The sequence below is a fragment of the Pipra filicauda genome, unplaced genomic scaffold (genome assembly GCF_003945595.2).
Source record: "Pipra filicauda isolate LSUMZ 115617 unplaced genomic scaffold, ASM394559v2 scaffold210_size2929891_pilon, whole genome shotgun sequence".
Lineage (NCBI taxonomy): Eukaryota > Metazoa > Chordata > Aves > Passeriformes > Pipridae > Pipra > Pipra filicauda.
Window position 1 is genome coordinate 348,071 of NW_024104322.1, and position 16,009 is coordinate 364,079.

Consider the following 16,009-nt stretch of genomic DNA (forward strand, 5'->3'; position numbering starts at 1 on the left):
AAGGAGTGGTTTATCATTTGTAGAAATTAATCATAACAGTTTTTTCTCTAGGGCAAATTCCCAATCATTTTTAAAGATTACTATGTTTAAGCCCCTCTGACAGCAGTATGTCAAATTACATCACAAGGAAGGTTATCTCAGGCAGTGATAACTATTAACAAGACTCACTGAAGACATGTACTACTGGGAAAAGCAGGTCCATACTGGGAGGTACCTTTTTTGTGCAGGAGTGGGAGAGCAGGCTCTTTGGCTGTGCTTTGTGTGGCTCTGTTGAGGCCCCAGCAATCCCCCTGTCTGGTGGCATTCCTGGCCACTCACATCCTGAGCAGCCGCACTCCCGGGGCCATCGGGACACTCAGCCCACAGCGGAGGGGAGACAGGGTGGGACATCACTGAGTTTTACAGGGAGGAAAAAGGAGACGCTTATTTGGACCGCCTCTAGCTGAGTAAGGAGAAGAGTTGAAAGAATTTCAGAGAACTCCTGTTTACCTCAAAACAGGAGGTAACGTTTGTCTGTTTAACATACACTGTCAATGCAAAACAATATTACTGATGAGAAACTTCCCGAATCCCGATCCTGTCAGTCACCGCTTAGCACAGAAACAAACCACATTCCTATGGTACTGCTCTTTGCTCTCCATGCCAAGACACTTCTTCCTGGAGTGTATTTTTAAAAAGTCAGAAGTCTGTCCTTATTAAGTAGTGATGATGCAACAGACCTGCACATCCATGGGACACCAATTTTTTATGGTGAACAGATAATGATGTGAACAGATTCATATGTTCAGGTGCCTTTGATTGCTCAACATAAACAGCACGATGCTTATCTCCAACCAATTCAAGTGAGATAGCCTTTGGGTGTAATTATTGCTTCTCTCCCGCCTTGCCCCTCTTTGGTGATACTGCAAAAAAATGAATCAAATAGATCAACACCCATAATAAAAATGCATACCACCAACATGAAAAGAAGGAGAGGCTGAAGAGAAGTGGAGATCAAATCACCCATTTAGATGCTTCAGTATCAAGCAGGCTGTACAAGGGGGTACATCACCATGTTCTACTGTAATTTCATTATGAGAGGTGTGTAGAGAAAAGAGCAGACAAGTTGTTTAGAGAAAGAAAATATAAATGGGTAAAGAAATTCTCTTCAAATAGCTGTAATACCAGTTATTGCCCACTGAGTCATGATATAATCCTTTAGCAATGCAAATTTTCTATGGCCAAAGATTTAAAGGTTTATCTTGGGGACCAATCTTTATTCATCGGAGTTTTGCTGCACTGCTGAACACAGCAGGGTAGTTCCTTACAACATTTGTTTAGAGCAGGTTATTTGCCCAAGAATTAGTTCCCTGGATAGGTATGTATTTTACTATTGATTCGAAGGATTCAAAAAACTCCTTAGAAGGTTTACAATTACATAGTTGAAATACACGGAATACATGGATCAGTGGCCTTGTCGATTTTTCCTAGTGTTTCACAGTAGGTTGAGTCAGTTGAAGCTGTTATAAATCCAAGGGCTGCAACCCAGTCAGAAACCAACCACTTACTTGGAAAAATGAAAATTAAAATCCTTTGACTCTGCATTAAATGTGTTTCATGCATAACCCATTTTCCACGAATCAAATCAACTCCATCCAGAAAGAGGTGTGAAAGGAAAACTCAGTATTTAAAAGCAAAGTAAAAAAGAACCTTTCATGTGGTTTAGTCCTATCTTATTTAAGTCAAAGATTACTACATTGCAAAGAATTCTATTACTAAAGTACATACCCTTTGGTTCCCTTCTGTGTCAGGCTTTATAAAATAAAGGTCGGAAAATTACAAAATGTAACAACACTGCATTTCCTTTTCTCCTGCTTCCCATAACGACTGTTTGCTTATGCCTAAATGTTTTGATGGACCCTCTGTTCTGAACTACACATCTGGAAACACCAAATACTGTTTTGAATGCACACAGCAATTGGACCAAAACACTCAGAACCTTCTGAAAGAGACTTATACCCTATTTAACTTTAAAGACCATGGAAATGCTCATGTTCTTGTTACCCCATTACAAAAAATTGTTCCTTCAAGCCTGTGCAGAAGCTCAGGACAGACCTTTGGGCACTGCAACGAAAAACACCTCTGTCAATTGCCATAGTATTTGGAAAAGGAGATCTACCTTAAAGCCATCTAATAAGATACATGTTGCAATTTTCTAATATCTATTTCCTTCATTCCTTCTTTTGATTAAATGTCTTTACCACGTGCAGAAAAACAAGATGACCTATAAGATTACAATCAAATATGGGGGGAAAAACCCACCTAGAAATACATAGCAAAGCCACATTCACTATGTTTATATCTTTGGTTCTCTTCACAGCTATACTTTTACAGAAAACTGATAAGCAAAAGTAACCAAAGCATGCAGAAATAAAGAACAAAGTACACTAAGGAAAAATCACATCCACATAATGTAGGATGACAGTCAGAAGAGAGGCTTCACAGAACTAAAATATTTCCAGCACTATTTCACCTGCAGCAGAGCTACTGCAGCTGCACCCTCACAGTCCAACTCCCTGATAGATTTGTCCATCAGCAATTCCAAAGGCAGATGCAACATACCTCAGCTGTGATGCTCTGCCCTTCTTATTTGACTGTATCTGTTTTGCTACAAATACTAATGAATGTTTTAAAACCTGCTTTTCATGACGTAGGAGCTTTATTGTTTTTCCAACTTTTAGACACTTTATTCAAACTCCTTGGTAAACTGGAGTATGGCACAAACGGCACTTTCAGTTGCCTCTTCTGTCACCTGGGCTAGAGCTCATGACACCTCTTCTAGGAAATCAGAAAGCTATCAAAATTAACTGAAGACCTTTCTATACTATATTCAATCTTTCAGCATGATCAAGTGGATTTCTAAAACATCCATATTTTTCACTAACTTTTGATTAAATATTTTTATACCACATCTTGCAAACTGCCCAATTCTCCTTTATGTAGTTTAGACATTTTTAGCCTTCTACTACTTTGGGGGGATCTGATGAACTGTTCTTTAGATTTCAAACCAATCTTTCAGCATTCATATGTTCTGTAAAGGACTAAAAACTTTGTTACACGTGAAGCAGGCTTTCAAATGCAATGAGACTACTACCTCTCTTTCTAAGGAAGTTTTAGTATGCACTTTAATAAAACATATTCTGCTGCTTTTTGAGACACTTATTCTCAGTAAAAATATTTGTTTCTATTGAGCATATAGCCATTTGTAGCTGAAGCCCCACCTCTGGCAAGCTGTTGGTTAATTACAGCTAAGCTTTCTCTCTCTCTGATTAACTGTTCAAGGGGATAAGCAGTCAGCTCTGAAGATGGCAACCTAATCAGGTCTCTCACTGAAAGAAGACAGAAAACTAGCAGAACAGCAGCTTGTGAGGCTGTATAGGGCTAATACAATGCAAAAGAGTAAATGAAACTGAAGCTTGGAAAGCAGAAGCCGTGTTAGGGCTTCTGGACTGTTCCTGGCATTGTAAATCCGGTCTGAGCTGTTTTGACTGTTCACAATATTTTCCAGAAATATAAACTGTATGAATATTCCTCATTAAGATCTCAAAAGAATAAGCCCTCCATGAAAATAGTCAATCCCAGTGACTGTTTTCCTTTGTATTTTCCCTCTAGGTTATACATGCCTTCATATCCAGTTGACACTTCTCCCAGCCCCATCCAAGTGGTGCTGTGACCAGGGCTGCTCTGGGTTTCTGGCTCAATTTGAGTTGTCCTCCCCTCTGCATGGGGATTCCTCTTGGTCCTGTTCTAGTGAGCTGCCCCTAATCTAAAAATGGGTTTGAGAGGAAACCTAGGCTATTTGCTTATATCCTTTTTATTATTACCTTTTAAAAGCAATCCGCTAAAATATGGAAGGTATCAGCTGTGAGAAGGAATATGTGATACAAACATCCTGAGTGGGACATAAATGAAACATGAAAAGATTTAAAGAGAATACATGTCCTTCATTACCCATGGTATACATTCTATACATAGGAAAGATGATAGAGCCCTTTTTCTGTGCTGTGAGTGAGCTGTGAGAACATTCAAATGAGAAAGTTGAGAAAAAAAAATAAATCTATAAAAACAACACTGAATGTCGCTTTCTCCAAGTCAACTGTGGAGTGTAGAAGACCACTGAAAGTGCGTACAGATGTTTAATGATACCATATCAAACATATGAGAGGTTATATAAATAATCAAATAGATAAAAGTCCAACATTACAAATTAAAAGAAAAGTTACAAATTGGTGGCTATGCATCACTGTCTTGGAAAGCTTCCATTCTGGAATACAAAGACATTCATCATTTGGAGGCCAGCTCATGCTTCTGGCTTTGTATTTAAACAAACCCATGTACCATCATCATACACTTTTTATATCAATCTGCCAGAAAGCCATACAGAGTTATTTTTAGCGGACTGTGAGATAAATTGCAGTTTAGCTTGCAAAGTAGCCTAATAAGGCAAAATGCTCTTGATGAAGACCAAATGCAGTCACTGTCATTCTTCCCTCCCCATACTCTAACCAATTTCTAAGAGCATCCCTTAATTTTTCCCACTCACTGTGGAAGATTACTGCATTAGCAACAACAGGATAGAACTAGAGGGATTCTTTATGGTTTTGTCTGTTTTAATAATCAAACATACAGTGATTGCAGAAAAAAGGAAATTATCTGAAAGGAAAGTGGTTTTGCCTAGATTCATTAAAGAAACCTTTTGGTAGACAATCATTTTAAGAGAAACAACAGCTTAATACCAGTTTTTGCTTTCAGAAACCGGCAAACTCTTGTCTCAGTCAACTCCAAATACTTCAAGGCCTCAAAGCTTTAAAGTGGATATAAAGGACTCTCAGAGGGTATTGGTATGCTTAAATATTAGCAAAGATCTTCTTAAAACTAAAGAAGTTCCCAAATCTACTAGATTACTTGCAATCTGAGAAAAAATACTCATTTTTAGATGTTGTTGCTGAGAGGAGGGGGGTGATTCTGTTACAATTTATTAGAACAAGATTAAAACCAGCAATTAACACAGGTTTCTATCTTCAGTAATTATTCATATACCTGTTCAGCTGATTATAAGTCATAGCTCCAGGCTGTCTGCCTGCATTGCTAGGACACAGACAGCAACCTTTGCTAAATTGACTCCAGTGGCTATGCTCACGCTGCAAGAGCTGTTTTCAAGGACAGATGTACAATGTTATATGGGGAAAGAGAGGAGCAAATTAAAGATGGGTGTTCTGTCAGGAAAAAGACTGAAGAACTTGTGTCAGCACTTCTCTACATTAATAGGACCTTAGATTTTTAACCCTTCACTACCTATTACTTAGATTTAAGAAGCACCTTCCTTATTATATAGATAGCATAACTGCATCTGCTCAAATAAAATCATGAAAGTACAATAGCTGAGAACAAAATACGAGGGTATGCACTATAGATAACCATATATCTATATATAGAGGGATTCATGAAGAGCTTTTAATCCTTCTTAAACTGTGATTCACTTTAAAGCATCATAGCTTGTGGGTTAAAGAAGCTGAGAACAGTAGAGCATGAAGTTACCAAAACATGTTATTGCCACACCCCACAAAAGAATCCTGTAATTTGAGATCATCAATAAATATCCGGCACATTCCTACCAAAAAACTACACTCACATTATTTATTTTTCTTTTGACTATCTTAATTCCATATATTTCTGTTTAAAGCATTCTATGGTGCTGAAAGGATGCTGAAAGTCTTTTAGACCTGAAAAATATTCAGTAGTACAACCATAGAAGAGAGCTGTACAGGCAGCCCCTACCAAGCACAGACACAGTTCATACTGGCAAGAAGCTCTGTCTCATATTGCCTTTATTGGGCCCTCACTGAAATTAAATTTACAATTGAGGGTTTATGTGGCATCGCTAAAAGAGGGCTTCTGGCATGCATATAAACACATCCTATTTTAATAGATTTCTAGCACAGATCTAGTCTACTTTGTGACTAACAGCAAGTCTACACCTTGCAATGTTCACATTTCCAGACTTTCTAATAACTACATCCCTCTGTTAAATAATTTACATTCTGATAGAATATGCAACAATAGTATAGCTATGAAAATATACATTTCCATAACCTGGAAAGTATTCATCAGTATTTATCTCTATTTCTTACTTCTCTCCTGCAACATCACATGGAGAACTTCCACAAAAGTTGTTCTTTAATGATGTACAGGCACCAGAGCAGAATCTTGTCCCAAGAGATGCTTTGAAACAGCTTGATCAAGTCAAGAATCCTTGCACTGTGAGTGACAGGAACTATCCTGTTTTTAATCAATATGCATCAGATTAGTCTCTCTGTCCACTAATTCCTTGGTGGGCTGATTGTCCACAGTCAAAAGACTGAATGTTGAGAATTAAATAGTTCAAGGCAGAAGCTTTAGAATGGGAAGTTTGACAGCCAGCTATTTTTAATGAGGCTTTCAAAGTAAAACCAGGAAACTTTTGCATGTTCCCTTAGGCTGTAAATGGGGTTTTACTTTTTGTTTCATATTTAAATCCACTGTTAAGTAAACCTTAGAGCTGAACATATTCTTTGGAAGCTTAACTAGACAACTGTATTTTTAATCACTTAATTACTTTTAATTACTTTAAGTACTTAGAGAATACACACTGAAGTATCTCCTCTAACGGCATAAAATGAAGTGAAAGTTCAGGTGTAGTGAGACTGACTTTAATGAGAGATTACAATCTGGAGAAGACACTCAAATGGAAATTTTGGATACTTCAACTTCAGAAAGTGTAATTGGGTCTGATTTTCTAAAAATGCTAAACCTCCTGCTGGTAGAAGTTAAGCATCTTTAACATATTTTCAGCTGAGCATCCAAGAACTAAGAAACCACAGGTCATTACCACAGCTCTTAACTTTTGGCCAAACAGTCACTGTCAACTTTCCAAACTATTTACTGACTACTGCACCTTTATAATCAACATTTTGAACTGAAAAGCACTGGCAGATTATTTAAGTGAAGCTTGACACACATTAGTGTTACTCTGTAGGCCACTTGTCTTGGCCTGGAGGACTGCTGCCTGGAAAACACTGTGCAGCTTTTAGAATGACTCACATTGAAAGTTTCCTTATAGGAGATGTAATATACTTTCATATCTGCAAAAAAAAATTAATAGATTCAAAGCAAGTTGCTTTTACCAAAGTTAAAAGAAATAAAGTTACAAAATTTACATTTCTTTTTACTTTGGGAGAGGCAATAGTAGACATAGTTGCAGAAATCTATATCAATGGTAAAAAAGATTCTGCCTTATGCCTGAAGATAATTTCTGTGGTAAGGGATTAGAAATAACAAACCTTCAGGAGGCAGGTACTTTCCAGAAAGAATGACAAAACTCCTACAGGGCCTTAGATCTCATCAAATCCATTTCTATTTTCTAATGTATAGGATGGATGTCCTCTCCAAATTGCCTTTCTCTTGCTTTGAATCGCCATTACCTCTTTGAGGACATTCTTCTGGGTGAAGGCTATAATTTTAATATTTATAGCCCCAACAAAATTAGGGTTTATATTCTAGTACTTATCTGCACTCTCACCTCCCATATCTTTCTGGGATTTAATGGTAGCTCTTATCTCTGCTGACAGAGTGAAGTTTAGTGAACTAAGTCTCCTCACTTCGATCAGATCAGAATGAGAGGGGTCTGCCATAAACTCCTATATCAAAATCAGAGAGGGGGAAATGGAAGCCAGCTTTACAAAACCAGAACAAAGAAGTTAATGAACACCCTTCAATACCACTCCTCAACAGCTTCATCTTTAAGTAGAGAGAAATGGCTACTTCAGCAAGCTGAGTAGACTTATATGCCTTCTAATGCTCTTGGAAATCTTCGCATGAGTCTGGGACTAAGGGGGAGAAAGATGAAGGGAAAGACAAAATCAGTTCCTCACTTTTTTTTACACTGGTGGAAAGGGGCAGATGGGAGAGGGATAATCCTAGTTTATCAAGAACTCTCAATATATCCCTTCTGTGCTCCTAGTGGTATGCCACTGACTGCAAACCATCTCCTGGTACACTATAAGCAAACTCTTTCACGTCTACAGCACAATTTTATTTTTCCACATGAGGAAAACAGACTTTTTCTTGGGTTCTCCATGAAAGCAACCAGGATTAATTTTATTTTTGGTAGTAATTCCTCTACAAGATTCCTCTAGAAAAGATGTAGGAAGGATGGGTGTAGGTGGTAACTCTTGCTTCAGTTTTTCCATTGTCTTCCAGGGAATATCATATATGATAACACTTCTAACCCACTGCATGCCTGTTGACCTGGACTCACTCCGTTGGCCTCAGGATGAAAAAAAACTACACATACACACACATTCTTGGTTTGTTTTTTTCTGTTGCATCTCAATTTATGCTACTGAATACATTTACCAAAATAAAGTAACAGAGCAATCAGGGAAAAAATACACATCTTTAAATCTGGAGTTATTTAAAAGCAAAAGAAGCAAGCCCGTGCAAGTAGTTTCTATACTCTGGGAATAAGCATGCAAATCCTGTCAATTTATGATGAGAAAAAAGAAAAACAAACCATTGATCAAATCAACATTTTGTTTTGTCCTAAGTATCACCAGTGCTACAGGGAGAGATTAACTAGACTGAAGATGTATGGGTTCAATGTAATTAATATTCTTATGACTAATCACTGGAGTTACACTATTGCCCACAGACCCAAGGAGGATTAGAATATCATCATAATAGAAATGATCAGTACTATTCGTTAACTTTTACCTTTAAAAATAAAACTAAATTCTTAAGACTTTGGCATTGCCTCATGTAACAGCAAGAATGATTTATGGGCATTCAGCAACAAAAAAAGAAGGCATGAATCCCTGCAGAATGCCACAGGAAAGCAAGTAATAACCCTAAACCTACTGAAATGTGTAACATAATTTACATGATTCTGATAAAATATTTATATTGCTTTCAGACAAAGTATTGACTGAGATCTTATTTCATCAAAAACATGAAAACATTCTCTAAATAATTACATCAGATTAAAGAGCTGATATTTAAGCAACAATGCTCTTTCAGGGTAGTCATCCTGCAAGCAGAGGAATGCAAAGGTAAGAAAAAAAGCTGTGGGAAAGCAACATGTACTGTGGTTAACATGACTGAAGATGACTGTCAATCAACTGCAAGATAGTAAGTAAGCTCAAACATGGACTGCAAATCTGAAGGAAAATCTGTACACTCTTTTAACTCTTGCATTAACTCCCAGAGCAGCAAGGGGTGCCCTTGGAAGGAGCAACTTAAAGGGAGCAGCCACCACTGTAGCTGCCTTCTGGGAGGCAGCAGCATGGGGAAAGAAGAGCTTTCAAGACTGAGATGTTCTTTGGGGAGGCAGTCACACTGGGGATTCCTCCAAATCAGATGAAATTCTCCCAAGCATCCTGGCACACTTTCCATTCTGTGTTTGTAAACAAAAAAAAAAAGAGACACAGAAAAGAAGGAACTTTTGCCCAGCAGCTTATGAAATAAAAGCAGTACCTAACCCTCAATACAACTGGTTATATTTACAAAGACAGTAAACAGAGAAGAGAAAAAAGAAAGAAGTCACCGTGTCACCACTTGAGCCTTGTTTGGGAAGAATTCAACACATTAATGGAATCGGTTATACTAGTGCTTAACAGCAAATCCACTACTTGCCTCCTATCCTCACCTAGGGAATAAATGAGCGATGAGGCTGTTGGTATTTCCCATAGGCAGGAGGTGAGGAGGTCACCATTCTCTAAGGGGCACAGTGTCAGGTACTGATACAGAACCTTCAGTCCCCTGTGGCAAGACTGGCTCCCTTCGGTCACTGCATTGCCCTGAACCAGTCTCATAAAAACATGATCATTACATTGACATGTTTGGTTAAACTGGGTTTCTGACTGCTTTCAGACAAGACCTCACTGTGGTAAATTGCAATTAGTCTAAAAGCTCTTGTAACTGAGTTAACACTGTCTGTTTCCACAGGAGGCTCATCACTTTTAAGCACATGATGTCAAATCCAGGAGGAAGCCTCGTGACTGTAAACTCCATAAATTCTTTATCTTCTCTCTCAAAAATGGCAGTAGCAGAAAAATGATGGTGTGATGAAGGAACAAGACAGCAGTTTCCAGTTCTCTGACAGGGTTAGCTCAGTTCCCCCCCACCTCTTCTTTTCCAGCCCTTGCCTTCCTTTACTCTCTTTCCTGTCTGTCTCAGTATAAAGTTATTCAAAGAAGAGACACTCAGACTGTATGCAGAGTTTCTTGGCACAAATGGCCTTGATCTCATCTGAGGTCTTTCAGAGCACCAGTGAGTAACATCAACAATACAGCCAATCAACGCTGCATCAGGGCACCAGGAAAACAATGGATTAGATCCTTTGAAAAGTTCTGCACTTTCTTCCTTGGTGACTGTGGTAGATGATGTCTTCTTAGGACAGAGAGTACTTTGACTACAGCCAGTACTTGGTATAACATATATTTAGCTATCTAATAAATTGACTGATGCAAAACTAAGGTTTTCAATAACTTGTTTAAAAAGGTAGTATTATACATCTAAGAAGGCCAGGAGTGATGTATTTCTTCCTTTTAAAAAGACGTATCATTATAATCAAGGATGGGACTATAACAACTGAATTTCAGAATTTGTTCACTTGGTTAAGTGGCCTTTTGCTATGGTTTCAGTTGTGATAAGGCCTGGGTTATCTTGTTACCATCGATAGCTGTTCAGCAGCATATACACAATGAGTACACCGTCACAGTTCAGCTCACACGCCTGCATTGCTGAATTTGTCATCTTGAACTCAGAGAATTTCATGCTTAGGGATTCCGCTTTGAGAAATGCTACATGTTTTGAAAATGTTTCACTTTACATTTACCATCTAGTGCTTAATCAGTAGGCTACATCCCTGAAACATTATCCCTTACCCGTTATTTGGAATTCTTTCCTCCCCACACACTAAAAATACTTAAAATAGCTACTAAGCAGCACTGATGCAGCAAAGTACATTATCCTTTCATCACCCGTTTGCACCTCTGAAGACTAAAATGTAGCAAAAGAAATCACACACTACATAATGCTACTATCTAACACCACAACAACATACACACACAAACTGCCGCCATACATGTCCTAATTTTAACTTAAACTGATGAATTTCCATCAGGAAAGTTTTTTTTTTTTGCTACTCGTTGCTTTTTGTTGGTTTCTACCCCATGACATAAACCCAATATTTTTCTCTGACATCTTCATAAAGTAATTTCTTTTAATCTTTTGTTACCTCTACCTAATGTCATCAATATTCAATATTCCACCTCTGTCAATCAATTAAAAAAAATTCTACTATTTTCTCCATTCCTCACCCAGATGTAGTACCATTATTATCATTTATTCACAGTCATTTTTGCTCTTGCATCTACCCAGCTGCCATTCCAGGCAAAGACCACTAGGCATTGAGTGTTCAAAGGATGAGACTGGCTACGTTAATCCTCATTTGGTACAACAGCCATGTTGCAGCAAGTTTTAAAAAGACAATAAAATAGAGGGGTTTTTCCATATTCCTCCAACTAAATAGCAAAGTCACCATATCAGCTCACATCACTGCTTTTTATCTAAAAAGACCCCAAATGGGCAGCAAATAACCCTTAGACAGTAGAGCAAGTGACATCCTTGAACAAGAAATGTCTAAAAGACTTACAGAGAAGATGCAGCACATTTTTAAATGCATACTTAAAACCAGCACTCAAGTCTCCCCCATGGAGTTCAATAAACAGAGCAATTTCTCACTGCCTGTGCATTAAAAGCCGAGGCAAGGGAAATGTTTCTGTCATACCTACTAACAAAAACTGTTTGTGCATACATTGGCCTTTTAGATGCATGTGGTCTTCCACTTCATCACTTCAGAGCAGATGTTTAATTGGGAGGAAGCGATTTTAAACATCTGTAGCCAACATCTGAGAAGCTGGATGAAGACCACACAGAGCCTTGAGGAAATTAAAAGTCTATGCAGTTATGTCACTTCCTAGTACATGTATTTAGGATAATTTAAAAAATAAACAAGACCAGAAGTTTCAATAGAGAACTTTCAAACTCCTTCCTCTCCTCTCACTTGCCTGCCTCTGCCTTAGAAAATAATTGTTGCTTTAGGAGATATAAAGTCCATTCACTGAGTAACCAAGGTTTGACCAACAAGAGATACTACATTCCCTGAAGGGGAAAAAAGCATGTGTGGTGGTTTGAAAAACCTTTTCTCTGAGGTAGAAATGGTTTGCCCCACTGATAATACTGGACCAATCAATAGTCCATGTGCGTCCTATGGAAATTACATGCCCACAGAAACGGAAGAGAAGGTGGTGAAGATAGTTTAGAAGGTGGGTAGCCATAATCTGACCCATGAGGAGGCAGGGGGCCAGTGAGCCCCTCTGGGGGCCAAGGGCCCCCAGCCGAGGCTACTGGAGACCTGGTATAGTGTCAAAGCTGGACCAGGTCCCGTAATCAAGAGCTGGAAAAATTTCCTTACTGTCAGCAGCAGCAGAAGACACTGAAAGTGGCAGTGGAGCAGTCCTGAACAGCGACAGCGATGGCTGAAAGCCAAAAGATAGCCAGTAGCAACAAGATAACGTGAAGCCAGCTGAAAGACGCAGAGATGTTCCTGCAGGAGGGAGAGCTGGCAACAAAACAGAGGTAAACTCAACAGAGCTGGTTTGGGGTAAGACTGTATTACTTTCCCAAACCCCAGAGACTCCTTGAAGAGGAGGGATGGACTTCCAAACCCCTAGGGAGTCCCGAAATGCAGCAGCAGCTAGAGAGAGAGGGAGAAAGGAGCTGAAAACTCAGAGTCGTCCTGAGAGCTGAGCCAGGACGGAATGCGGAGGAGGTGGCCGTGCCCTCTGCTGCTGCTGTTGCTGTTTCTGTCATGCTGATGAGCTGAGATAGAGCAGAAGAGCTTTGGTAAGACTGAACTGAAAGCTGCCTTCAATGTTCTAATCCAAGAGGAGTGAAGATCTACAAGGAAATCCCCCGAAGGCTTGGGCTCGGGGTTGAAATTTTCACAAAGTAAGAACAAAAATCCTGACTGCCACACTTAAATCTGCTGCCTTGGGAAAAATGAAGGACACTAACCAGTGCCACAAAATACTGAAATGAAGGAACTGTGGCCTGAGAAGTGACAGAAAGACTTTTCTCTTTTCTTCTTGGACTTTTACTGAAGAAGAGGAGAAATTTAATTTAATGTAAATATATATGTGGGTGTAAATAAACCTTTGTAAATATTTTCCCCTTCCCCCAATAACGAATGGTTGTGTTTTATCTGAAAACTCTCCACATGGGGTGAAAAAGATATCAAGTCCATACCATCACTAAACTCTCTCACAGGGGCAAACTGTGGGGGGGGGGCTTGAACTTAAAAATTAGATTCTTGGGCGTTTCAAACCACCACAGCATGGAATAAACCCCAATTGAGTATCAAGCCTTTAATCCCTTAGGGAAACAAAACAAACAGAGTAAATATTTAGAAGGTGAAACATTACTCAGTTTTAGCGGGTCTCAAGTATACTGGCAATAACTCAGGTTTAGCAAATACCCCTGCAGTGTATACAACAGTAAAAGTCTTTCACTGAGAAGAGCCAGGGGACAGTCCCTCCAGAATCCAAGTCTCCAACTTGCAACAGCATTCCTAGTGGTACCCCTCAGACCTGAGCAACTGGATGCCTCCTAATTTCTAACTACATCATTTAGAAGCCAGGTTCTTTACTTCACAGAAGAGTCTAGATGACAAAGAACATTCGGCTAAGGTTTTACTACTTGGGTAGATGACATAGTGGGAGAAAACGAGGTGGCCAAACAGATCAGTTCCCATGAATGTGAGTGGATATGGCCATGAGATTCAGTTTCAGCAGTCATTCAGCAAGACTTGCATTTTTCAAAACTGCTCTGGTGAAATGGAGCATCATCTACAGAAATCAGAGTTACTAAATTTCTGAAATTCTAATTTAAAACTGCAAACCTCAACAAATCTAAGAACATGTTTAAATAAAAATACAAGTTCAGCTTGGTTTTGCTACCCTCTTTAGAAATCATTTATTACTGTACTGCACATAGGGTAGCATTCTATCTCAACTAGAATGTGAAAGTCAGGATTTTTTGCATTTTCCAATATATAAAAATAAATGCTATTTTTCTAGGAAGATTATTGATGGAAAACTTTAAATTTAATTAGGATCAAGACAACAAAATGGTAATGGCTCAGCTCATGCACAGTTTAAACAACAAGAGGAAAATCCCAAGGTTTCACAAAAATTACGTGACCAATAAGTATTTCTCTAAGTCCACAAAATCAACCTCTCAAAATCTTCCTCAAGGGGATGTCAAACTTCTCTGAGAGCAGAGAACTTTTATGTAAAAATCTATGCTATGTAAAAATCATTGTAAGTAGCACTAGTAAACTGCTGGTTCTTAGGAATATCAAAAGAACTTGTCATAATTTTAAACCTATAAAACTGCCAGAGCAGCTCCACGGCAGAAGTGAAAGACCTGGAAAAGGCCAGTATGGTGTGTTCTGCCATCTCACATTCACTCATATAGCTGACATGCTTTGGCTTGTCAGTAAAAATCTTCCTTTGATTTAAGCTACAGATTTTGGCTTTACAGAAAAAAAAAAAGGGAGCCCAAAAGAGGAAGATGCATTTCACAACATGCACTGGGGAGGATAAGACTCTGTAGTGTTTTCAATTCCCCTGGTCTTAAGCCTTCAATGATCTGTTCCTCTGGAACAGCAGGGAAAGCACACTTGACAGTTTTACAAGATTTTTCTGGACCACAAGACTGTCTGGAAATTTCCATGTACAAATCAATGTGTAAAGATCACCAAACCTGCACACCCTGAGCATCAAATACACACACCACTTCAAAGCACTGCAGTGTCTTTATTCCACAAGTACTAGAACTGGAACATGGTCTTCCTCTCCATGGAACAAACCTTAACACAAGTAGTAAAATTTCCAAGGAAAAAATATTGTTAAATCTCCATGGAAAACTTACCTCAGTTTATAGCACATATTTTTTAATTAAAAAAAAAGTTAAATTAATAATTGCTATTAGTGAGCAGTCAAAGACAGAAACAAGCATGCTCTCTCATCTCAGATGAGTTATGAGGGCCCACTCAAATCTGACTCAGGAACTAATGTAGTTGTTTCAAGAAACAAAATAGCAAAAGATTCAATTTTTGGCAGCTTTTAAACCATCTGTTCAACACTATTTTAATCACTTCTGCTCAGTACAGAGATTATGGGTTTCAGTTCGTTTGTAATGGAAAAACAAAGAATGCTGCATTTTTTGAGCATGTGGGGGGAAATTCAGAATCCTCCCAACTACTCTGAAACTGGGGTATATGAAGAAAGCAAAAGGCTTACTGCTTGTACGCTTGAGCATGATAAAACCACCCTCCCCCTCCAAGAGGGATTCCTCCTGTGCTTTGAAGCAAACAAAAATTGGAATGTGCCACACTGACCTGAAAAAAAGGGGGATGTGGGGAAGGATCTCCTATTAGTCACTTTATTACGGCAAAACAATTGGTATCATTCTTTCCAATGGAAGAACCCAGAAGTTCCCATTGCTATTTGTTGTGGGAAATTGCTTATTAATGTGAAGAATACGTTTCTTCAGCTCAAAAGTTATAGACTTACAATGACTTCCTTGTAATACTAAAAGATCAGTAGGGTAGAAGCAGTAGGTGGGTTTGAAGGGATGAGCCCATCTTCTCTGTAACACAGTCATTTCTTGTCCCTTCTCTCCATCCCCAAAAGAAGAGAAAACAGTTCTCCAAGATGACAAGCAAACACAAAAGTTTGGTCCCATAGTTAACTTGAATAGATCTTCACCTAAAAGTGTCCTCCCTGCAGGTGACTGGTGGATAACACAAGCACTTGTGTTTACCTACCTGAGCTACAGGAATGACTATTCCCCTATACCATCTGCA

The 16,009-nt window shown here is 38.8% G+C and overlaps 1 protein-coding gene across 5 annotated transcripts in view; it reads right to left on the reverse strand.

Annotated features, from left to right (window-relative positions):
• Window positions 1–16,009, reverse strand: part of ZMIZ1 (zinc finger MIZ-type containing 1) — a 348,247-nt gene that overhangs the window by 94,057 nt on the left and 238,181 nt on the right. The window lies entirely within an intron of this gene.